Below are 27853 nucleotides of genomic sequence, written 5' to 3'. Positions count from 1 at the left end.
CCCTATAATGGTGGATCTAGGGTACTTTTAGAATGTCTGAAGACGTACCAAAAAATATCAAACATAAAAGTAGAATTTTGAAAGGCTAATCTGAAATTTAATTATTGCGTATAATATAAAAATCACTTTTTTACGTAATTGTCAAGTAAATTAGATTAAAGTTTTATTGTCAAATTTAAATTTTATAGCTACTTATAATTAAATATAATGGTTATTTTTGTTTAATATAATTTTTAAAGCTAATACAAAAACATTTCTCAATTCAAGGTCAAAGTTTTTCTCAACTAGAAATCAAATACTTAATGCTTATTATTGAGTTATATGGATAATAATTAAAAAAATCTTTATTTTAAAGAGTTAAAAAAAACACACACAAATGTTAACTTAGTTGTTTTGATATATTTTTTTAAACTCCAACCTTTTTTAAAAAGCTTTTATACGCTAACAATAAGCAATTGTTGAGCGTTAGCTAGGTAAAAGTACGAAATAAATATATGTAGACTCATATTAAAATATCTTAAATACTTTACAATGAGACAAAAGTGTATATGAATAGTTTTTTCAAAATGCGGTGTCTATTGTTGTGGTATTGAGAAAATTGGCTTTTTTGTCAGACATTGATGGCTCATATACTTGGACAAATAATTGTTGCTTAACATATATTAGACGATATTTTGTCTGACTTTTTTTCGCGTAAACTTTGGGAAGTCAGACGAGAAAACTTTGGCTGAAAATCATGCAGAAAAATATTTAACAAACATTTTTAATAATAAAGGTACTAAACTGCTTTTTTAAAAATATAAATGAAAATGTATGGAATGAAAAGAAATTTAATTTATTTCTTACTCTAATAGGGAATGCATCTCGAAATTCGAAATTTGAGAATTCCGGAATTCGTTTTTATAATACAGTTTCGAATTACGAAACTTTTTCCAGCGAATTCCGAAATTGAAATTTATTTTTTCGTGCTCTCTCCAACTTTTAAATTGTGTTTTTGTTTCTGTACATATAAATATTCTACATCCTAATTCTATAAGAAGAAATAAAGAAAACAATTGTAAGTTGCAGTTATCCTGCATAATACAAGTAGACATAAAGAAAACATTCCTAAACTGCAGTTAAAGGTTTCATGTCTTCATTTCATATCCACGTGTAATAATTTTTATATTTGGTAAAACCTCGTGTTCGTTTCTTATACTTTACGATTTTCAACAGTGTTGAGATTTGCTTATTGGAGTGCGGTGTGTATTGAATTATTTGGATTTTTTAAATAGGTAAGCAAATAATAGCAGGAATAATAGCAGTTTTAATTTAACGACATTATTTGATAACTGTTTAATTTTAATTATGTTTTGTTTAATAAGTTAAATTATTATCAAAAGTACATCCTAAAATGTCTTCAAAGAAAAGTTATTCGGAATACAAAAAGCAATGTAAAAATTAAAATTCTGCTTGGATTCATTTTTTAAGAGGATTAAAAAACTAACTGCAAAATGTAAAATATGTTATAAAATAGTAAAATCCGCTGGTTTAACGACAACACTGTATCACATGCATATAAGAACAATACACAATATTAATGTATTAAAACGAGATGTCGTGCAAGGTGAAGGTCAAGAAAGCAGCGCATCAATAATGATGATTACAAACTATTTATTCAACAAAAAAGAAGAATCACTTTCTGCAATCGTATCACGAATGTGTGCTTTAGATAATAATTCAAAGTTTTCTGTATGTCTATCGATTTGAAAAATTTGTTTTTGGCTAGAGTCGCTCGAGATTATGTATTACCAAAATCACCTAACTCGATTTGCAAAATAGTTTAGAATACGCACAAAAAATGCGGGCTAAATGATGCAGGCTTTTATAAATTTAAAAAGAAGATGAAACAAGATTTTGCTTAACTCGAGATGAATGGACATCTTCAAGAAACGGATGTTATTTAAATGTGAATGTCCATGGCAAAAAACAGTTTTGGAATTTAGGTTTAGTATCTGTTGAAGGACGTTTCTCTGCAGAGAGATGCATTACGGCTCTGAAAACCACATTGCATGACAACAATATAAATATCGATAAAGATATTGTGTCTATAACAACTGATGGGGCAGCTGTGATGCAAAAGTTGGACGGCTTTTACCATGTAATTAGCAGTTGTGCTTCGCACATGCGATACATTTAGCAGTAGTTGATGTTTTGTATAATAATTTGAATACAACTGAATTGCTGGCTCACAAATATACAGAAAACGTTCGTGTTGAAGATCAAGTAAGTGACTTCGATAAATTAGATGAGAAATACATTGAAGATGAAGCTGTTGACTTGATTGAACAAACTTATAATGAAGCTGAGCTTGGTGAGACTGAAGAATTTGGATTTAGTTTCCTCATCAAAAAGTTCGTTTAATTGTAAAGAAATTTTGTTTTTCAAGAACATTAAATGATATTCTTCAAGTATACGTGAAACAAGAACTTGGAAACAATTGAAACTAAGTATCGACACTAGAACTAGATGGCATAGCTTAGTTGAAATGCTTGAAAGGTTTAAGAAGCTAAAAGGCTGTGTTAGAAAAGCATTGATTGACATTGCATCTGATATCGTTGTTCTAGATGCTAAAATTTTGTCGATTAAAAACATTATGTCTGCCCTTCTCCTCGTGAAGTTTACTGTTGAAGCCCTTTGTCGAGAAGATGCAAATCCGTTTTCTGCTGATGCGGCATTTTCTTTTATGCTTGAGAATTTTGGATCTGAAGAACTTCCATTAAAATTAAAGAATAAATTAGAAGACTTAATAAGCCAAAGACTAATGTGTCTGGAACTTTTCAGTATTTACACAATGGCGGAAGAAGTGAGATTCACTAATCTTTCATTAGACCATTGAAAAAAACAATATCCAAAGTTATTGAAAACTTTGCACAAAGATTGATATTTAACATTAACACGGAAAATTCCTCAGGCGAGCAGTCAGAAGCTGACGATGTGATAGAAGTGATGTTGGAAGAACAAACTAAGCCCTTAACATTAATGCAAAAGTTTGAGAACAAAATTCAATTGAACTTATTGTCCAACATAACGTCCAACTCAACTCAACAAATAATAAATAGGAGCTTATTTTCAAAAATTAAATCTGAAATGAAACTCTTTGAAGAGAACGGCTTTCTTTGCAAAATATTAGAGTTCTTCTACTCACATTTGATTTTTATTTCGCCATCAACCGTGGAGTCTGAGCAAGCCTTCTCAATTGCTGGTAACTTTTGTACAAAAGTTCGAGCGAGACTCGGAGACGCAACTATAAGTAATCTCTTCTTCCTCAAGACATATTTTAGGCAAACAAAACAATAATTTTATATCTTTTATTATTAAATGATATACCATATTAGAATGTTTCTGTACTAATTGAATTTGGTATAATTTTATGTTTCATTTTTATTTTTAAAGAAAGTATTTTTTCATGCAATAAATAACAATGGCTTATCTCAAATAAGTTGTTTTTATTATTTTTATAGGCAAAAAATAAATGTTTAATATTTTCGGAATTCGACCGAAATCCGAAAAAATTTAATTTCGAATTCCGAATTCCGATTGTTTTACTTTCGCCAAAATTTGCGTTCCCTATACTCTAAAACAACTTTTTTTTTATTAGAACGCAACAGAAATAGTTGTTAACCATTTTTGCATGAAAAATGTCTCAAAACTAACCATTTATGATATACTGCAATGCAAAGAGATCAATAGAGGACCAGAAAGAAAAAATAAAAGTGGTTGGGATGCAAAAAAGTACCTAAGAAACATATAAAACATAGAAAAAATGATTTATAAGGAGGACGGTCTTTCATAGCAAAAATATTTGTGATAATTGACGACGAATCGTATTTTCCTTTGGGCAACACAGAGCTTTCTGACAACGCAGGATATTATGCTTCTAATCCCGACGCAACTCCTAATGAGGTCAAATTCAAAATAAAAAGCAAATATGAGTCAAAATTTCTAGTTTTGATAGCCTTGTCAGTGAAAAGGGTCTTGAAGCATTATATCACTCCTTCGGGTCAAGTAGTCGACAAGAATGTGTACTTTTCTAAATGCCTGTTTAAATTAAAGAACCTCATCAACAAGTTTCATAAAAACGACAAAATTGTATTCTGGCTTGATCAAGTCTCCGCGCACTACTCAAACTAAGTACAAGATTACCAAAAAGGCGAACATGTATAATCTAAAACATCGAACATGTGCCGAGAGACATAAACCCTGCTATTGTGTCTGAATTGCATCTGATTGAGGGTTTTTAGACTGAAATTAAAAGATTGGTGTATTCAGAAGATTGGCGACCTAAAAATTTCTGTCAACTAAGAAATAGAATAGAGTATTGTATGAAAAAAATTGATCAAAATTGCGTACATTGGCTTGAAACGAGTACTTTTACAAAAGTTGATCGTGTTGGGAGAGTTGAACTGATGAACAATTAATTTTTTTTTTATTATGTTAAATACAAGTTTTTTGTTAATTTGCTTTTTAAATCTAATATATTGATAACTTCGTTCAAGAGAAATTCATTTTCAAAGTCCGGATGTTTAGTTGTAGCAAGTTAGATAAAGTTAATAATTAAAATATAGGTAAATAAAAAAAAAATAAAAAATAGGTATTATAAATTCGCATTTACTTTCAAAATACTGTATATCCAATTACAGCTTATTAGCAAAGTGCTGTATATCCATTTTATAAAGATATTTTGGAAAACTTATTAACTTTAAAAGACCTAAATATCTTTTAATAATTAATTTCATTTAACTTATTGCATGACTCTGCGTATTTATTGTTTTCGTATTTATATTTTAATGATAATGTGAATGTAAACATTATTCTATTAGGCTATTATGTTTTAAATTGTAAATTAAAATTTATTTTGGAGAGATAAATACGAGACAATAAGCCATAATATTTTTTTATTTTAAAGTTTAAATCAACTCCTATTTTTCATTTTATTGAATATTTAAAGATAAAAATAGATCTTCAAACAAAAAGTTACCTATCACATTCACTAGACAGTGGATTATCTACTCTAGAATCTTGCAGAAGTTTCTTATAAAGTTTGCATATTGTGTTATCTGCACCGACAGTATCTAGCAGACAAAAAATATCTTTTATTAAAACGTTTTTCACACTTGTTGCTAGGACACTTGATTTAAAGGTATCCTATTTCTTCCCCTTCTTATGTAGGCAACGAGGTTGGCTCAGAGTGATGGCAACATAGTACTAATTCCTGATGGTTGGAATTGATTTTTTTTTTATTTTACTTGTTCTAAATATTTGTATTGTTTTCACATTTTTTTTTCTGCTTTAATGTCTAAGGCTGACCAAATTTGGCCAAAAAAAAAAACTTTGCCATGTTGTCTTAAAATGCAGACAGCATGTTGTAAGATCTGTTCACGTTTTGTAATATCCTGCTGAACCCTACCAAATATTCTATCTGTTAGATGGTAGTAATGCTCTCATTCAGAGAAAGTGATAGTGATGAGCAATTTAAGGAAAGAAGCATCAAAACTATGTTTATGTTCTTGCTTTGTGCATAGCAGGCATCTGAAAATAGACGAAGAATTAATGCTTCGAAAAATTTATCAAATTTTTTAAATCATCTTGCTTATACAGATGGGCCAATACCTTTTTATTTCCGCCTTTATTTTTAAGTCTGTTTGGGATTAATGAACAGTTTTAAATAAAATAAACGTCATCGTTAAATTTTTTCATAAAATAAAATTTTAAAAAAGAAAGAATGCATAACTCTTGTTTTCTTTCCATAATAAAAGGAACTGTCGGTTTAACAAATAAAAAATAAGTATTATTATTGAATGATTTCCATAAAAAGAAACAGACATATATATAGACACATACATAGACATATATACAGACACACATATATATATATGTATATATATATATATATATATATATATATATATATATATATATATATATATATATATATATATATATATATATACAGACAAATAAACAAACATATATTTAAACTCGTTAACATAAGATGTCTTTTTTATATATTTCCCATCATCAAACATACAGACATCATATATACAGACACACATATATATATATGTATATATATATATATATATATATATATATATATATATATATATATATATATATATATATATATATATATATATATATATATATAACAGACAAATAAACAAACATATAATTAAACTCGTTAACATAAGATGTCTTTTTTATATATTTCCCATCATCAAACAAATTTATATATTTCTCATCATCAAACAAAGTTAAACAAAGTATGAATGTATACACAAACACTAGAATAAAGAAATGCTTTTCTCTTTTCTCGTTTTAAGCGTTGTATTTTTTTTTTCTATGTTATATAGGAGATTAGATAACGCATTAATTTAGTTTTGAAAATGTAATGTGTTTTAGAAGTAGAAACTATATGGTTATACTTCGCCGAGCAAATAATCGGACACAATGTCTGTTAGGTCCTTTTACACATAAAATAAACCGCACAATTCTACATTTTTTTTAAAAATAGCGCATGACGCGTTTTGAAAATAAATTGATCATATCTTAAATATTTCTAATTTAAGTTTTTGATAATAGCAATTTTAATATTATTAATAATAATAACAATAATAATATTAATAGTAAAACAATAACAATAATGAAAGTAATAGTTTTATCCACAACTCTTTAGATTTCAAACAACGCAAAAAATTCTTTTAAGCATGATTTTGAATTGTTATCAATTGTAGTTGTGAATAGAACTTGCAAGAACGCAGTTGTGCACGTCATATACAGACCACCTTCTGGTAATAAAAAAGCATTTAACAAACAAATTAAAAGCTTAATTATAAGCAAAGAATTATGTGGCAAATGCAATTACTTTGTAGGCGATCTGAAATTAGATTTGCTTGAATACGTCAGAACTTTTTTTAATATTATGTTTCAAAATATGTTTATTCCAACTATAAAAAAACCTACTCAAATTACAAAAAATACTGCTACTTTAATTGATCAAATTGTAATTAATAATTTTAAAAACATAAAATTAAAACTGGAATATTTATCACAAACATATCTGACCATTTTCCAGTTTTTATAACAGCACAAAAATCGTTAAATCAACTTTCTAAAAATGTAAAAACTAATAAACGAGTAATTAAGGACGCTTCACTTGTTACATTTATTAGCCTTTTATCGACAACAGACTGGGAATTTGTTTTGAAAAGAGATAATGTTAATGAAGCTTATTATAACTTTTATATATTTGAATGACACCACAATAAAGCATTTCCATAAACAACTAAATTTGATAAAACAAAAACTCTACAAAATCACTAGATAACACCAACAAAGCAACAATTGTATGAGAAGTTCATTAAAAAAAGAACTTTTAAAAATGAAACTTTAAAAACTATCATTGTCTTTTTGTGATGATTGTAAAGCGCTCAAAAAAGTTTCACTATAGTAGCCAATTACTAAAATACAAAAATGATATACAAAATTCTTGAAACATAATAAAAGAGGTTATAGGTAAAAACAATATGAATATTAGTCGTTTACCAAAAAGACTAATTATAAATGACTGTGAAATTATTAACGACGCAATATTTGCTAATTAGTTTATGCATTTGTTAGCACAGATCCAAGTCTAGCATCAAAAATAAAAAAAAGTAAAACTTGCCTCAAATCAAACCTAAACTTTAATAATAATACAATGGACACTTATATGCAAACAGAAGCAGATTTGCTTGATGCCATGTACTTACTTAAACCAAATAAAGGTAATTGAGTTGATGATGTAAGCAGTAATGTAGTAGTTAAATTTAAGCGTAAATATATGCTTTTGCATATATTTACGCTTCCTTTAAACCAAGGAATCTTTACCAATAAACTTAAAGTTGCAAGGGTAATACCTATACTAAAATCATGAGATAAGACTATTGTCTCTAATTACAGGCCTATCTCCATACTATCATGCTTTTCAAAGTTATTGGAACACATTATGTATAAAAGATGTATTTCTTTTTAGATGTAAACAGCATTCTCCATAGTAAGCAATTTAGGTTTAAATAGAGCCACTCTACTGATCAGGCTATTGTTCATCTTGTTCATGATATCTTTAAATCATTTGATGAAAATAAATTTAAATTACGTGTATTTATTAATCTCAGTAAGGCTTTTAACACTGTCGATCATTATATTTTATAAACAAAATTAGAAAACTATGGTATTAAACATATAAATATTGCGTGGTTTAAAAGATATTTGTCAAATAGAAACAATACATTTCTTATAATGAAAGTAAGACAACTAAAATGAACATATCATGTGGGGTTCCTTAGGGATCAATATTAGGACCACTCATATTTTCATTTTTATTAATGATTTAAGCAAAGCTTGCACTGAACTAGATGCGATTTGCAGATGACACAAATCTATTTTGTGCGCATAATGATATAAATATTCTGTTTAAGTCAGTGAACAAAGAGCTATTAAATTTTACTGCTTGGTTTAATGCAAACAAATTATCTCTAAATGTAACAAAAACAAAATATACTTTTTTCCATTGTTTTTGTGACCGAGATAAAATTCCTTTGTAATGCCAAACAGGACAAAGAGAAACCACTTTATAATTTCTTGGCGCGTTTTTTGATGAAAATGTGACGTGGAGAGATCACATACAATATTTCGAAAATACAATCTCAAGGAACATCGGCCTGCTATGCAGAGCTAAGCCTTTTTTAAATCCAACTCGCTTAAAGCTTTTATATTTCTCGTTCGTTCATTGTCATCTTAATTATGTAAACATTGCTTGATGCAGTACAATTAAAAATAAAATAAAAAATATATTTAGTAAACAAAAGCAAGCAATCAGAATCATTTCTAATGTGGACCGTCATACACACTCCCAAACGTTATTTGTTAATTCAAATATAATGAATGTTTATCAATTAAATTTGTATCAAATTTTTATATTCATGATCAAAATTAATAAAAATGTATTTCCTAAAATATTTTACCCATTATTCAAAATAAATCAGAATAGATATCTAACCGTATTTTTAAATAACGGTTATATTCACCTCAAAAGTTATTTTGCGGTGACTGAATTTTCAAAATTCTAATATAGAGGGCCAAAATTATAAAATAAAATATTATCTAATGAACTTAAAATAATTGCTACACTTAATGAGTTTAAGAACAAATTGAAGCAAAAACTAATGATTAACGACGTAGCGTTCAGTTTTTTCTGAAGTTTTAATGATTGCTACTGTAAAAACTTACCCAATAAACTTACCCAACTATTAGGGGTTTGTCATTATCGGCTTGACGATCTTAGAAAAGGATTGTGCGAATTGTTATTGCTTAAATTCTTCTTTTTTTTCTCTTTTCTTTCTTTTTTCTTTAAATTTTTTTTTTTTTTTCTTTTTTTTTTTAAAGTATATATAAAAAATTATAATTTATAAAAATTATTTACATATTTCAAGGTATATGCTGGTGTAAAAGGTAAGCTTCAGGATTATGCGTATTTGCTTTTTAGTAATATATTTACTTTGTATTAATTCTTTTTTTATTATTTTATTTTTATTTTTTCTTAACCAATACAAAAACAAAAAGTTAAAGTAGGACTTTAGGACCGATGATTTTTATTTTAATAAGTCTTTAGAAAAACGATTTATATTATATAGTGTTACGTTTTTTAATTTTTGTTGTTTTATATTTACGGTATAATCAATCAATCAATCATATGTATTCTGAAATTAAATTTTCACGGCTATTTACAAATAGTATTGAAATACTAATCTCAAGTAAATACCTTAAAAAAATAGTTTACTTATATACAATTAATCTTTGTAATAATAGTAATAATAATAATAATAGTAATAACAATAATAACAATAACAATAATAGTAATAATAATAATAATAAAGTAATTATAATAATTTAAATAAATCGGTATTACTTTTCATACAGCAATCGTTTTTACTTACAAAGTTACTGTTACAAACACTAATAAACTGACAAAACGTAACAATTAACGAGGACATAAAAACGACTACTGCTAAAAAAATTATAAAGATTTAGAAAATATATTAATATAATCATAGTTGTTATAATATAATAATCAAAATATATTGCAAATATTATGACCACATAAATAAATACAACATAAACAGAAAAACACTGAGAAAATCAAAACAAAACAAAAGTTACATCAAACATTAAAAACAAAACAAAAAATTACCTTTGGCAAAAAACAAACAAAAAAAAAACAAAAAAAAAGGATTAAAAAAATAATAATACGCGGTAGAATAAAACATATGTAATAAATGGCTAAAATGAAAATAAAAACAAATAATATGTAACTGTATAAAAAAATTTATATATCATTAAAAATAAATAATAATTGAAAATATAGACTAAGGGGCTTGGTGATAAGGCCAATTATGTCGTCTTCTTGCCCCTGTATTTGTATTTATATTATGGTTTACGACTTTAATAAATTACATGGCAATAAAATTAAAAAAAAAAAGAAAGAAATAGTAATAATTATTATAACAATAATAGTATATATAACAATAATAACAGTTATAGTTGTAATAATAAATAAATGTAATAATAAAAAAATGAATAATGACAAGAAGAAGAAAAAAAGAAAATTAGTTACATAAGCATTAATAACAACAGCTACAACATGAATCGTAAGATAAAGAAAAATAATTCCTAGATAAAATAAGAAAACTGAATACTTTTTTTTTTAACACTAACATGCATTACTTTTCAGATTTTTGTTTTTTATGTTTTACTTTTATAAATTACCTTTTTGTATTGCGTTGTGAGTTATTGTTTATCTGGCTATTTATTTTTCAACAAGGTAAAAACCTTATATTCGAACAAAATTTTCTCAAATAATATGTCCTCGTCGATAATAGTTTCCAGAGATTTATTTTACAAAAATAACATCACGTGTTATTTCTGAACAAAATTAACAAAACAAAAGATAATCTAAAAAACAATGAGTTTAATCTTTGTGTGTTCTCGGAAGTTGTGTGTTTTCGGATATTGGATATTGTCGTGATATCATAGAATTCTTGTACTAGATCTTTTGAAATAAAAGTTAAGTATGAATAATAAATCGTCATTTCCTAAATTATTGTTAATAATTAATATGTACATACTCTAATATTTTAGATCATTTTAAATCATAATTTAAATTTCGAAAAATTTAAATTATGATTTTTTCATGTCAATTTGACATCGCTGATACTGAAATAACAATAAAAATTAGACAAAAACCGCGTCTAAGATAGCTTAACTTGGCATTAGAATATGTGAATGATTTTCTAGTTTCCTAGCAACGCCCTCAGCAACTAGAATGGTCCCTGATCCTAGCTATTGGAAAACCAATATCAGAAAAATGCATTATTATCAAGATATAAACTCACATCAGAACTAGTACCGCCATGCTATTAGATCTAACTTTTTAGAAAATTTAGTACTTGTTTAAATTAGTTTTTACCCTTTTAATGAGTGTTTACTTTTGATTTATAGAATCATTTTTTAGTTGAGACCATGCATTACACTACAATTGATTAGTTTTCAAACTTTGAAGTGAATATCTTTTTCTTACGAAATCTTTCTTGGAACAAAAAACCTGAATAATTAGGGTGTTACTTTATTTTTAAACATACTTATTTTTAAAATTTTCTCTTAATGTTATTACTTTTTTGTTTTGTAATTATTATTATATTAAATCTAAAAGTGATTAGTAGTTATTTTTTACACCCTTTCAATCAATCTACATCCAAATGTGATATATTACGCAAAATCATATAGCTGTTTTTAACATAGTCGCGAAAGGGTAAAAATCTAAGAAGTACGCATTTTAGTAAATACAATTTTAAAAGCATAGCTGAACCTAAATTTTAAAATCTAAAAAGTTTCTCAAGCGTTCCAATTTCTAAAGTTTGTTTTTATTTATCTTTTATTAACTCCAAGTCGATAAATTAACCAATATAATCCATAAAGATTGCAATATATAAAATTATTAGTATAAAATTATTTTTAATACATATATGTATTAGCAATATATTTTTCGTTTGAGATAAAGAATATTTTAGTTAAACTAATTTATTAGTTTTGTTAAATAATTCGTCATAATTTAAGCAACTTCGACACAGTGGTTTGCGATCGCTTCAGAAAGCGATAACAGGTTCAGCTCTAATAATTATTTTTCCAAATTAAATGCACTTCAGCGGTGCCCTGTGAAAAGACAGTTACTTTTTCGTAAAGTTGATAGCAGTGTAAAAAAGTTAATTAAAATTGTGTTGTAAGTGTTGGCAATAACTTCAAAAAATTTTCACATTGTCATTAAACAGCTCGCTTAACATTTTTGTTTTTGCTTTAAATGATGGTTACAACTGACATGCTTCTGATTGATTTTAATATGTTTCTTTTTTTAAACTCTAATAAGTTAATATATGCTATGGATTGAGAATAATTAAAATTTCAATAGGATCTTGAAAATTCTCGAGTAACTGGCAAAAGGAAAAGCCGAAAGATGGTTTTACAGAATAATTTGTTTTCGTTTTTTGCACCGATGTAAAAAAGGGGAACACTTCTGGTAGAAAAAACGGGTTTAGAAGATTTTGCTGAATCGATAGGTAAGATCAGTTTAGCAAATTATTGTTTAGGATTGTCTAAACCGCATTATACCATTGCTGAAATCTTGATTTAGATAAGATCTAATCAAAGCGAAAAATTGAAAACTTTTTTAACTATCGTGAAAAACATATTACGAATTATTCTGTTCGATGTAGTACTTAAAAACATATCTACTTGGTTTAAATGTAACAAGTTAACTCTTAACATTAATAAGAAAAATGGATTCTTTTCCATTCGCTCTCTAAAAAACGTTATTTACCCCAAAATTTGCCCAAAATCTTCATTAATGAAATCGAAATAAAAAGAGATTTTGTTACTAAATTTTTAGGAGTGGTTCTCGACGAGCACATTACATGGAAACCGCATATTGACTATATTTGCTCGAAAATATATAAAAGTAACGGAGTCTTTTATAAATCCAGATCATATTTAAACAAAAAAGCCTTAACCCAACTTTATTACTCATTAATTCACAAGTATATAAATTATGTAAACAATTCTTGGGTAGGCACCGAAAAAAAGTAAGTTAAAATGCCTTTTTCGCGGTTAGAAGCTTACAATCAGATTGATTAATTTTGCGGATCGTTTTCGTCATTCCAAACCATTATTTATGGAGATGAAAATACTTAATATTTTTGAGCACAATATTTATAACATTTTATGCTTTATTTACACGAAAAAGTTGAAATAAATCGTGATACATTTATATCACGATTTATTGTAATTTTTTAGTCTTGTTAATGTATTGATGTAAAAAAACTTGTAAAAGTTTCTGGTGATAAGTTCATTATGATCTTCTTTCAGAAGCCTTGTTTATTTGTTTTTGTAAACAATGAAAAAAATGTAAACAAAACAATAAAAAAAAATTGTTTTTGGGAGATAAATTTTCTAATACCCCCTCTACTCTCTGCTCTTGCTTTTAGAAGTCTACGCAAACCAAGCTCTCTTATATGTTTGCGGTCATCACATAGCACAGACAAAAAAATATTTTTCGAAGCAGCAAATTATTCTTTTCTTTGAATAACTAGATCACTTTTTTTGGTCAGTAGTTAGATAACGTGAGCAAGGAATAATCCTATAGAGATGTTTTTCATTCAACATTCAAACATGAAGGTTTTAACTTAATGTTAAACCAGACAGGTGCATAAACTTTTTTTTCAAGATTGTTAGTAGAACTTTCAGGTGTCACATACAATCAAAGTATTCGATTCGCTGATGTAAGCCATCTAAAGTTAGATGGTTTTCCAGGGGGCTTTTAATAATAAATCTAAACAGCAGTTTCCACTAGATACAACGATACATATTTCCATTAAGTACTTCTAATTTGTAATTAAATCACTTACATTTTCTTATATGGGTTACTTTCAATTGGTAAAAAGGGAACTACAATTAATTTATAACATGTTTTCAGTTTTTTACCTAATTCCCCCTTAAACTTTTTGGGATCCATATTACTATCGAGAGAATAAAAAAAAGGTAGAGTAAAGGCAGTTTGTTACCATGGAATAAGCAAACTAACCATTGCAGAAATTTTCCTATTTTGTTTTCCAACAATAAATTCCCACCATTATTGGTTCCAGTATTTACAACGGTTTGATCACATTTAATCGCGGTAAAAGCAGCAAGTTGTTCGTCATGTTCGTGATCTTGTAAAAACTCAATTATTCTTTCTGCAATGTGTTTACCATTACCAGATAATTATACTACGTGGCCTAAAAACTTTGAGTTTGGTTTTTCTATTAACGAAATGTGTTCTTCTGCGCTAATCATTTTGTAAACTTGGCTCCTTTCTTTTCTTGAATAATTTTCTTATCTTTTCTTCCATCAAAATACAATCCTCTATTTTTGGTAATCAGGTCTTAACTGTCTTGAATGCATTTTTCCCGGTTTTTTGACCTTGCTCGTTTAATTTTCATTCAGTCAGTTACTATACTTTTTTCATCTTTATTTACTAAATCTAAGTCCTACATTGCAGCGCTTGCGATTGCTATATCTATCGGATATACATATGCGATTGCAGATGGAGGCAACTGATGCCAGTGTGATGTGCATTTGAGTAATTTTTTTATCTTTTTGTAATGCTGAAGGACCTGCTAAATTTCTCTCTTCTTGTTCTTCGTCACTAACAGTGAAGTTTTTGTTACTTTCTCTTGCTCTTCAATGCTATCTTCACTATCAGTAAACGTTGATAACAGTGTGCTATTTATTGAGTTTTCTTGAATAAATTTCAATTTCCTCTGCATTGTTAACGTTTTCTGACATTTTTTAAAAACAAAGCGTTCGTTGTAGCTTTTTCAACGTTTCTCATAACCATGTTTTTGGACGATCGTTGATCATTTAAAAACTTCTGCTCTAGAAAAGGGACTTTCTTTTCTTTTGTACAACTACATTTTTGAAAGTCTAAACATTTACAGAAAGCAATATCAAATATGCTTTTAGCATGTTTTTTAAATGTAGCAAGGTTGGATGGATGTTTTTCCGATTCTTTTCTGCTCATAGATTTTAACAAATTTCTATACCTGTCATGATACCCTTTTATCATTTGTAATAATAGGGCATTAGAAACTAGTGAAATAAAAGGTTTTAGTCATATGTATTTTCAATTTTCTTAGTTAAAACATCAGAAATTTTGCTAACAGTTGGCTCCTTTAATGATGTATCTGGTTTGAGGTTATGTCTTATAAGAAAATCTTCATATGTTGTTAACACTACTGCTCTTAAATCATTAAAAACTTCCAAATATAGTACAATCCACCATTTGCCTTGTCTTAAGTTGTTTAGAAAGGGCCATTTTGTTACACAATTGTAATATAAACTCAAACTTACATAAACTCAAACGATTCTATATTACTTAAATTGACTCTGAATTCAGTAAACTGCATTCTGGCACCGATTCTTGTCCTGACATAAAATCTAACTCTGCTTCCCTCTTCCCTCGCCATTAAACTTCCCTCCCGCTACGTCTCCCTCCAATCCACATTAAAACCTGACTTTATCGTGTTCGCTCTTGTTTCAAATTCAAATTCATGAAAACACTTCATGAATGTACATTCAAACCTGAAAGTTATAATTATTGTTGTATATTGAAAGTTACATTGATTTTTATTATTTACATACACCGACTGATATAGCGATAGGCGCAGTGAGTGTACATACATCTGCTGATTTAGGGGTAGGCGAAGTGGAGCGCACATACATCGATTAAGTGTTTTGGTTTGGGAACGCATTCTTTCAATAAAAGAAAAAAAAAGCAACGGTATCGTTGCGCGAGTAACAACGTTTGAAACGGCAAATGTAGAAAAATCAAAAATTATAAAAATTAACGATCAGCCACTGCATTAAAGTATGACTTTATGTAATAAAAAATACAATAATCAATGATCAAATTAAATTTGAAAAAAAAATTGATTTGATAATTTTGTTTAAAAAATACGAATGATCTTGTTGACTAATGTCACTTATAAAGACTCAATTTTTTTCGCTATTCTTCGACAAATTTCAACTATGAAGTCCGCAACAATTGATTGCTTATTCACGTAAAGAGTTAAATTAACTTTTGGGAAGGTTGCTCAAAATTTATATGGTAATAATTTTGAATACTAAAAAATTATTGTATGACATTAGAGACTTGTTAATGAACTTAAATTTACTTAAAAATGTTTTAAAAAAATGTATATATAAATGTTATAAACTCGTCGCTTTCACGCTAATGGCATGAAAGGGAGATAAACATTTTAGAGGTTTACTGTAAACAGACTCCTTGTCGTTACTTAAAGTTAAATTCTCAAACAAAAACAAAAAGCTTGCTACGGGCCTGATTTTAAATATACAATTGTAATCTGGTTGTTTAAATATTGTGATTTGCACTTTTTTTAAGTTTTTAACTTTAAATTTTTGAAAATTTAAAGAAAAAAAAGTAACAAAAATTTACTAAAAAAAAATTAACTTGATGTTATTTCATCTATATGATAAAATAACATCAAGACTTTGTTTCAGGATCGACCGTATAATTTTAATTCTAAAAGTATGCTTTTTTGAACGACGCACTATGCGTCGCGCTGATAGAAAAAACGGAAATAGCCTTAAAACTAGCGAACTGTTTAACATTTTGAAGTAATATTTTTAACAAAGCATCAATTATGAGATATTGTTTGCTTATATAAATATTTATAAAAAAAAGTCCGGTCTTTTTTAAAACCGGTTCTTTGGCGGTTTATATTCATTCCAGTTTTTTTGGCGATTTATCCGTACTTATTCGATTTTTGATTAAAAAGATATAAAACCGATAGTTTTTGATATTTAAAACTCTCATGTATCTGACATATCTATGACTGATATATCAAAATGTAAAGTCTGATATATCAGTTTATCTTTTTTAGGGGCTACAGGCATTTTTTGTCTCCTACTTATATTTGCATGTTAAATAAAAAAATAAATAACATGCACCAGCACCTTGTCTAAAATGTATTTTTTCATGTTAAATAAAAAAGTAAATAACATAAGTATTTTATTACAAATAAAAGTGAAATAAATAAAACAGTTCCAATCCCTTCAATTGCAGAATAAAGGTTCTGATGCTAAAATAGGTTTTTAACAATATGTAGCTATGAAAATAACCGTTTTTTAAAACTTGCTTATCAATTACAGTTGCATGGTTTAATGATACTTCCTTGATATCTTTTCTTAATACAAACCATTACTCATTGACTTCTTAAAATTATCTAACAACAAGCATTAAAATTTTAAAAAGTTTAATTATTGTAATAAATAGTATAGTTAATATATAAACATTTATTATAGAAATTATCTATTATCAAATTCTAATTCTAATAATTATACATTCAAGAAAAAAACTGTATTCACTGTAATAAATAGATATAATTGAATTTTTTTTTTTTTTGCAAGCATAAAAATAACTTACTGTGTTGATTATGTGAAAAGATCTCAGAAGTATTAGATTGGCTACCACCAGCACCTAAAATGTATTATTAATAGAATTAAACGATAACATTAAATATCTAAATTTAAAGATACACATAGCTTTCTCCAATATTTACCTTAAGAACAGTTATCAGCTGAATCTTCTTGCATTATAGCTTTTATACCTCTTGCATTTTGTTCTTCTTGCAGTATAGATACATGTCAGATGTCATAAATAAATAGTTACCTGTATCCCTAGTATCTTCGGCGAAAGAAGTTTAACGTGCATGACCCACTCGTGCAGTTTTGTTGACTTTGTTCCTGGCCTCAATGGCACTCTCAGACAAAGAACCTAATGGATGCCTAAAATATTTAATAAAAGAAACACCATGAACTATCATTCTATGCACAGACTGTGACATTGGATTGGCTTTTAATAACTGATTATTAGAAATGAGATCAAACAGATGTTCAGATTTCTGCTTTAAAATTTTTACATCTGGTCTTTTGGTTGTATTGTTCATATCAATGAGCAGGTCCCTAAATAGTTTGATCATATTGGTATTCAAATTCAAAATTCTTCCAGTCACAGATGGATTATTAATGAATTTTCGTGCAACATTGCCAGTATTGGATGTACCACTTCCCTTCCTGACAAAAGATACCCTTATTTTTAATAGTGTTTTGAATAAGTGCTGGAATTTTTTTTTTGTTTTCAATAAATTCTTGGATGTTTTTTCTTGGAACTTTTCTGGAACTTTTCTTCCTTGTTTCACTGCAGGAAGTTTGCAAGCAGTATTGAAGACCCACTTCATGCTGCATATCCACAAATGAAGACTGCAAACTCCAAGTTTTAATATATTCTTGTCTACAATTTTAGCTTTATTCCAAATAACTTACAAATTAAACTCTGTGGACTTGCTTGACATACATGACAGAACTGAGATGCTAAGTTTTTTTTAAGCATTTTTGATACCACAGCATTAAGTGTTTTACCATCGTTCATTGTGGTATAAATAGTTGACAAACTTGAATTTATAACAAATGCATTTTCATGAAGTGTAAACTTAATATTCTCTACAGATAAAATTTCATTTTGTAAATGTTCAAACTTCTCTTAAATAAAACTAGCAGTCTCTTTGGCAAAACAAAACATAAGATGATGGGTTGCATCTGGGCTATTTGGATTACAATTTTGTCCTTTTTTGTTTTACAATTTTGTTACCTTTTTTCTACTTCGAATCTCCAACAGTAAAAACACTATGCTATATACAGTGGAATCATCCACACCTCTTTTCATAGTTGCTGCATTCTGAAACTCAGATTGGTCACTCTGACCATCACCTCCCACTTTGCAAATAACATATATGTAATCACATTCCTCCTGTGCTTAAACTTTAATAGGATTATCTTCATCCTCCAAAAGATACTCAAACACCCTAGAAACTGAATGTTTGATCATATTGAAGAGACTACATTTTACTTCAGTTTCTGAATATTCCACATGCTCTGCATCAGTCAATTTTTTTGTATTCTTTTAACTTGGTTAAACCTGGAGGAACAAGATGATGATTTTGCGTAACAATTTTCTTAAATTCAGCCCATGTTCTGTCTGTTAGTCTCAAATTGCAAAAAGTATGCAATAATAAATTTGGACCATATAAAGTAGACCTGGGTGCAGTAGATGCAAATCTTTTTACAGCATGTTGAAGTTCTTCCAGTTCTTTTCCCTTAAGATTATCAGTTCTTTTACGTTTCATCCTACTTGTGAATTCTGAAAAAGATTTTCTAGGTTTTGATGTATATATATATATATACACACACACACAATATATATATATATATATATATATTTATATGTATACATACACACATACACACACACACACACACACACACACACACACACACACACACACACACTCACACACACACACATATATATACATACACACATTAAACGTACTTAATTTCAGTCCAAGAATTTCTGGTATTAACTGGCCCTCCTTCCTTTTTTGTTCACCCTGCTTGATGAGCTAGTTACCCTACTGAATCAGCTTTTCACCCTCTTTTAAAATTAGCTTTCCCTCCTCATATTTCCTTATCTGTTGCTCAGCGCCTTTTTCTATGCTATATATATATATATAAATATATATATATATATATATATATATATATATATATATATATATATATATATATATATATATATATATATATATATATATATATATATATATATATATATATATATAACATTTTATTTTAAAAGTAATAAAAATCTTACGAGACATATAATTTGTATTTTATTTTTTTATCCAGAAAATCTTTGTATTTAGTGAAGAACAAACTGCTTTCTTTTCCACCACGGCTGTTTCAGGCGAGCTTTACGGCTTCTTGTTATTTTTAGAAAATATTCACGTAAGGGGTGTTACTAAAACCTTTATAACTTTTATAACATTAGAGATAATTTTGTTCTGTAAAAAAAATAATAACACCAATAAAATGTTTTATCTGATGACATTCACAAATATATTTAAAAACATCTTTAATTTTAGAATAAACGCGTCGAATGACGAACTTTGCCAAATTTAAGTAATTTGATGTTACTTTTTATCAAAAAAAAATCAGAAAGAATATATTTTCGATATTTATTATTAAATGCACACATTGTTGGACTATTTTAAAAACAAAAAAGTCTTACTTAAACGTTTAAAGTTAACTAAAACAGATTTAATTTAAGCCAGTAAAAAAAATTGAATTTTCGCAAAATTACGAAAATGTCGTTAAAGGGGGATAAACTGTTAAATGACTAGTTTTTGAAAATTGATTCTATTAAATAAAACCAGATTTAAATTAAGGAATATTTAGCCTAAAAATTAAAAGCTTAAGCTTTTAAAAAACTTTTTATTATGTGCACACAGTTCTAATAATATGTTGTGAGAATGTTAATAAATAAAGACTCGCCAACTTTAATTTTTTTTTTTGCGTCTTTAAATATATAAATAAAATTTGAAATTGTTTTTATTCTCATAAAAAACTATTCTATAATCAGTTGGTCCATTGATAAGTTCTTTAAGTAGCATTTCTTTGTACACCCAGTTAATACTAGACTTATACTTCATTTTAAACCAGAAGAACGGTTGCTTGACTCAATAACTTGACACAATAAAGCTCATAAAACTAAATAATGCTTTTAAATCAGAGACTGAAATTAAAATTAAAATTACGTGGTTAGTCATTTTATCAATACTAACTAATCGCCTAACTAATACAAAGTTACACTCTTCTTCCCAACAATCTTCCTATTCGATGTATAGTTTTAATAATTTCCTTTCAGCAGAATACATAATGCTAATTAAATCTCCTAATAAAAATATAATACAATGCAAAAAAATAATATTTATTGACAAATAGATGAACAAGATATAATAGGATTAAACTTATCTGATGTTAGTTGATTACCCTCAAGAGAAAAAAACAGCCTAACTTTGTTTATTTTATAGTTCAAAATTTGTCTCGCTAAAAAAGTTGTTTTCATAAAATTCATGATATTCTTGTTTGGGTCGTAAGGTATTAAGGCCACGTGATTGTTTAAAAATGTAAACAAAAATTTACGCATAAAACAATAAAAATTTGTTGGTAAACCAGCCAGGTTTGATTACGGTATTTTTTAACATAGCTGGAGGTACATAAAATAATTTTTTGATTTTCAATTTTATAAAAAATTGAATTTTCAATAATTTGGTGCATATTACAAAAAAAAATTTGATTTACATTGTAAAGTGATAAAATTAAAAATAGAAATGCATTAAAAACTAAATTTTCTTACAAAAATGAGAAATATGCACCAAAAATCAGATAGAATAGACATTTATTGATAAGTGCTCCAAATTTCAACTATCAAATATGTAGCTATGTCAGAATATCTTAGTTGGCCCAAGACAGGTTTTCCGTAAAAATCGTAAAAAACAGAAAAGTGATCCCAAATCTTTAGCAATATTTTAACAATATCTTATTTTAGTCCGTTTAATGGAAATATTTATTTAACAAGGAAGGATAGTTCTTTTATATTTTTTTAATTTGAAGATGAAAGAATTTATAGAAAAAAAATACTATTATTTTAAAGTTAGTGAATTTTTATACTTTTTACGCGGAAATACTTTTCTTTTTTTTAAACACAAAAATTCTTGTGACGTCAAGCTCGCTTTTATATTGAGTAAAACAGCCGTGCATTTGTTAAAGTTTTTAATGAACTCAAAAGTCAGTCTTCAAAAATTTTGAAACTAACCATACAGCCAGCATTATTTAGTGCAATAAACTTAGACTGCAAAAATTTGGCACAGGCTTTAAAAATTTTTCTTAAGAATTTATGCCTTGGGGGAAATGCATGTGTTAAAAGTTGACGAAGAGTGAATGTAGCCATTTTGATAAGTTATAAAAACCATCGTAAGGTAAATCTGTAAGTTATTGAACTACGGAATTTTCATTTACTTCACAGAATTTAGTCGGTTTTAAAATAAAACTCACAGTAGTAAAAATGATTTTAAAGCATAAGGTCACAGAGGTCGCTTGAATATTTTTGCATGGCTATAAAGTCAATTCGCAGTAGCTATATTTTATTCAAAAAAAACGAAGCGACCTCTGTGACCACATGCTCAAATCAATCAATGATTAAGAAATCAAAAAATCAGCAAAAAAATGCTATGCAAAAACCTTTTTTTTCTTTTTCTAGTTTTACATTCAATTAAATATATGATTATTTTAATTTCGCATAAAAATAATATAAAAATTTAACATTTATCATATACCTTAAAAGGATTTTTACAAAAATGCGAGTTTTTAAAACCCTTAAAATATCAAAAGTTTAAAAAAACTAAAACTGATTTTTTTTTATAGAGAAATAAAAACTAAATGCAAAAAAAAAAAAAAACTTAAAAAGTTTAAATAGGAAAAATCACTAAAAAATATGTACAAATATTTCTGCTAAGCGACGCATAGTGCGACGCTACTAAATTCGCTATATTAAATAAATTTAAATAAGTGCCTGTAATTAATATAGTTATAAAAAGTTATAATTTTTTTTTAAGTTAATTACTTTTACTTTTATAACTTTAATTTTTTTTATTTTTTATTTATCTTGATGTTATTTACATTAATTATTTAAAAGACTGCCTGGTTTATTGTTTTTGCTATAGAAATAGATCTGGATTTTGCAATTTTATTCTAAGTTTTGTATTATGACTTCTTTTATTCAGAGTGGTTATTGTGAAAAACCAATCTAACCTTTCTATCTAAGTTTTATGAATATCTATTAATAGGTTAACAAAAAAAAATTCTTTTTCATTTCTGTTACAGTGGTTGTTACTACCGGAGCCAACGAGGGCTATGCCGAACGGGGGTGTAGGGGTATTCCCCCACTCCAACCTCTCCTAAACTATTATAGGGTAGGTTAATATGAGCACCTTGGTTATATGAGCATACTTAAATATTTCTGAGATGTAAGCAGTGAAGTTAATATTGCCTTGTATTTTTAAAATCGACTTTATGTAGTAATAACAGGAATCAGTACAATTAGCGTAAATTTGTTTCCAGTAATTAGCTATCATCTAATTAAAAAGCTGTTAAATTTTTTACTTTTTTAAAATAATATCATCACACATCAATAAATCTATGGCGCGATATTTTGGTGCTTAAGTAATGAAATTAATTTTTCCATAAAGAAAAATATGTAAGATAAAAGTTCAATTCATTTTTGTTTAAAAAACAATGCATAGAAACATTTAGTTTTGACTTTATTTAAAGATGCCATTTTTGCGTAATATGAGCATGCTTAAATTACCCAGTGTTTTTCATTGAAATTACTTAGTTTAAAGTCCAAAAATAGCAGCTGTTTTAAATGCTTTTTGAAAAAAAAAAACATATTAAAAATTTTTATATTTTATCAATACTAAATAATTTTCTGTAACTTAAATACAAAAAAAAATGAATTTTTATCGTTCAAAAGTTTGAGTTAATAAAATTGAAAAAATAACGAACTAACTTTTTTTTTTCGAAAAACATGTTTCAACAAAAGGTGCCTTAAAATTTTATTTTTTAATGATAAGTTTTGTTAATAACGAATCATTACATTCCAAAATGTAGTTATTATTGTCAGGTTGGTATTTTTTTACTTAATTAATGTTTGTTTTTTTTGAGCTAATTTAAAGTGTTCATATTACCAAGTGGTCTGGGTAATATAAGCACTTTTGCTAATTTTTCAAAACCTCTGCGTTTTTAAAAAAAAATTTCGGGTGTCCAAATATCTAAGTGAATTATGAGTAGGGATCCCCAAAAATTTTGGATTCAGCATAATTATTTTTGAAAATATTTCAATTCTCGCTTAAGGTGCTCATATTACCCTAATCTACCCTATATGCATTTGAGTTATCACATTTGTATATTTAGCATTTTAGTTGGCAAGTTTTGAAGTATAGTTGGCAAATGTCAAATATGGAGGACTTTTTTCTGTGTGTGTGTGTGTGTGTCTAATTGGCGAAAATAACATACAACATCCCCTGCCCCCCCCTCTTCCCAACCAGGAGAGACGTCTTTGGGACGGTCCTGACAACAACCACGCTGAATAAGTGAAGCGAAAAGCAGCAGTATAACAACAAATATACCCGGCTCCTTTATGGTAAACTTTTATCAGGACCACAAACCTATTTCCTACCGACAAAAAATTAATACTAAAACAATTAAATCAATAAAATGCCTTTTTAAAGCTTTTTCGCAAAAAATCTTTCTTACTAAAAATTTATAAGCCGCAACTTTAAAGAAAAACAAAATATTAGAGAAAAAGTATAAGGGTACGGCATCCCTTGCCCATGAAACGATATTACCACGCATGTTCATCAGGACTACACAAATGCTGTCTAAATAAAGTAAAATCAAAGTAAAGTCTGAAAGATAAGCTAAAATCAACAAAAAAAAGAGATTCAAAAAAGTGGAGTTTTCCAGTTGGCTCTGAAAACAATTTAAAATGTAAGTTCATTAAATTTACATAAATGCTGAAAGTTTCAGAGCTCTGGCTAGTCTCGAAAGTAGTGAAAAATCAATCGCAAGATTCCGGGACAACTGATAGCCGACAAACAACTTATGAAGTCAAACTAACATTTGAAAAAAAATTACAAGTTAATTCTAAAGCACTATTTTAATTACCTAAAATTTTATTTTTTTAATCGCTGTGTGGATTGGATACCAACGTAAAAAAGTAGGTTAATGTAACAAAAAGGAGGTGCCCACAACCTATAGTAGAAGGTTGATTAGCTTTCCTTACTATCTTTTTTCAAATAGATTATATAAGATAAAATGCAATAAAAGGTTATATCTAATAAACACTCCTTTAATCATATAAATTATATTAGATAGTTTAAATGACTTAAAACTTTTTGAAAATTGTTTTAGCAGTCGATGTCCTTGCGAATACCAAAAATGTTATATTGCATCATATTACCATGTCAACATACTTGATTGAAAAGGCAAATACAAAGAAAAAAAACTGGAGAAAAAGCACGGTCTAACAAACAGTGACTTAGTCAAGGTAAGTATGCATGGGTATCATCCAGTAACGTAGCTACTAGATGCTTTACATAAACTACCCATAGTTTAGAAGTTGTACCCCCTTCCCCTCCCCCATTGCTAAAGTTACATTATAGCCACTAACCTATTTCTACTCAACAAAAAAAAAGAAATAAAAAAATCAATGATTATTTAGCAACCCCTATTAGCACTCATGCGGCAAAGAAGCCCGTTTCTACACTACTGGTTTACCCGCATGTTGGCTATATTTGTCCCTAATTATAATAGAGCTACCCTATATGATATACGTAAAAAAAAATCCTTTCCCGATGCCCCACCACAAACACTGCTCACATACTTCAGAGTATTACCTGAAGTATTACCCAGAAGTGCCCTCAAACAGGCAATGGATTTGAATACGCCACCATAAAATTTATGTTAAATTAACATGAAATGGCTGTTCTTTGAGAAAGTAAATAATATAAATAGCATTTTACTTACTTACAAAGTAAAGTATATATTTTTAATGACAAAATTTACTTTTATTTGTAATTGAAAATAACAATTTTTTTCAAATTACTTTTATGTAAGCTGTTTTCGCTAACTTCTTTTACGAGTAAAAGTAATTTATCGTTACTTTGTTAAAGCAAATCTTATGTTTTTTAAATATTATATTTACGTAACTTTACTTCATAAATAACTTTTTTTACTTATAAAAAGTAAATTACTTTTCAAAGTAGTTAACTTTACACGACTTACCATTAAAAGTAAGTTACATTTACAAGTAAAAGTAAAAATGCAAGTAACTTTTACTTGTAAAAGTAAATTACTTTTTCAAGTAACAGTTTCTCATTTAAAAAACTTAACTTAAGTAATTAAGTTTAACATGTTATATAATTTATGTAAAAAAAACGAATTACTTTTAAATGTAAGTAAATTATATATTTTCATATGAGTTATGTAAAGTAATTTACGCTTAAAGGTAATTTGCGTTTTTACATCAAAATAAGTAAAACTGTCATCCCTAGTTGTGGATCAATTAGTCGTAACTATGGTCGCAAATTCAAAAATCAGTTTCACTCCTCTCTCTGCAGTATCGTTAACGACCGTCACCGTACAAACAAATTCCGCAGTTTCTTGGTAACCTGGATGCACTGTCCACTTGTGAATTGGTTTAGCCAGCCAGTCTGTGTTGATACCAAAAATACTAAACAATGTGTGGTCTTCAGGTCCCAGAAAATTTGCTAAACCTTTTTGACGAGTGATTTTACGAAAAACCGGTTTTCCAAGACGAAAACTCTCCGGCACTAGAATTTCTAAGAGTTTTGCAGCCATCTTCAGTTTCACAGAGGATGAAACATGTTTACTGAAGAAAGCAAATGGAACTACCTTTTCTGTTGAATATCATCAGTGATTTTTCAATTTTGAAAGGATAACATCAGCAACTTCCTTGTCTATTTCTTTGAAATTCATCATGTCATGAATGAGCTGCAGATCATTGAAAGGCTAATGTTAGCAATCAGTGCTAATGCTAGCTCAAATATGATGAGTGTGTTTTCGGAACATTCACGATAGTCGTCTCTTGGAAGTGTTGCAGCATTTTCGTTTGCAAGTAGATGTGTCAAATGCTTTATGGTCTGTTCTTTGATGGTTTTCAACAAGGTGCCTTCAATTTCTGAAGTTTCACTCTTTATCCGATGTTGACCAAGAAACTTTAAAGTTATCAAAGAACTTATTTTATGGTCCGAAAATATTTCCAAACAAAATTTTTTTTCCAAAATGCTCCGACGAAAGTTTCTAAGAATAGTGTTAACAAGCAAGGTAAAGAAGTTTTCTTCCTAAGCTCTCTTTGATCAGTTTAGCACCACCATTGTGGATGCCACTGTTATATGCTGCGGTATCAAATACTAATGTCACAACATTGTCGCTGAGATCCCGAGCTTCTAGGAGATCCAATGATGCATTGGCTTGATCTTTTTCTTTTGAGTCAGAAGGAGCTGGAACTTCAAGCAATTTTCCCTCATTATATTCCGGAGCTCGAGACACGAGCACGGTTAACTGTTTATTTGATCACCTACTATGTCTTTCAACAGTTTTCCATCTCATTGAAGGGCACCAAATTGATGAGGGTTAAGCCTGACGCTATCTACAACATTTTCAGTAATCTTCTGTTGATTTAACATTCTGCTTGACGAGACGTCGATTTGAAGATTTTAAAATTGTCCAAGTTTCCACCAGCTGCATAGTTGCTCTGATTATCTGACAGATTAACTAGCTCGGACAGTCTTAGCCTGCTGGCTGTTGATGTAATTACCTCATATTGCATAATTCTTTTGGGTATGTGAAGAATAATATGTTCTTATCGACTATACATTGGAGGTTCATAATTCAAGTCCCACCTCATACCTGCATCTACTTCCGTAACAGCAATTGCAATATCCTGATCACTACTTTGTTCTTCATCGTTGACTTCCATGTTTTTATTATCCTGATTATCCAGTCTGTTTTCTTGTTCTACTCTTTCTTTCTCTTTATCGCTTAGTATCAATTTCTGATTGTATCTTATTGCTTGCAATTGTGCCCCCTCAAAAAAAATTTCATGATCATCCATGGTTGTTTTTTTGGCTCTTCTTTGATCTAAATAGAAAGCAATATCATCATCTTTCTTTTGTGACGACAG

General features: G+C 28.1%; 2 long non-coding RNA genes across 2 annotated transcripts in view; both read right to left on the bottom strand.

Moving 5' to 3' along the window:
* The window catches only part of LOC136090547 (uncharacterized), a 14582-nt gene extending 3552 nt beyond the window's left edge, over positions 1–11030 (bottom strand). Inside the window, exon 1 of the long non-coding RNA XR_010643494.1 lies at positions 10849–11030. This is a non-coding gene — a long non-coding RNA (uncharacterized LOC136090547). The remainder of the gene's footprint in view (positions 1–10848) is intronic.
* Positions 11031–17144: 6114 nt separating this feature from the next.
* On the bottom strand, positions 17145–20092 carry LOC136090767 (uncharacterized). Its single transcript, XR_010643703.1, has 4 exons — positions 19901–20092; positions 17751–19387; positions 17615–17668; positions 17145–17414 (listed from the first exon to the last, which is right to left on the bottom strand). It is a non-coding gene; the product is annotated as an uncharacterized LOC136090767 (long non-coding RNA).
* Positions 20093–27853: the final 7761 nt, after the last annotated feature.

Source organism: Hydra vulgaris, chromosome 14, assembly GCF_038396675.1.
Source record: "Hydra vulgaris chromosome 14, alternate assembly HydraT2T_AEP".
Classification (NCBI taxonomy): Eukaryota; Metazoa; Cnidaria; class Hydrozoa; order Anthoathecata; family Hydridae; genus Hydra; species Hydra vulgaris.
This window is presented reverse-complemented; position numbering and strand designations above follow the sequence as displayed.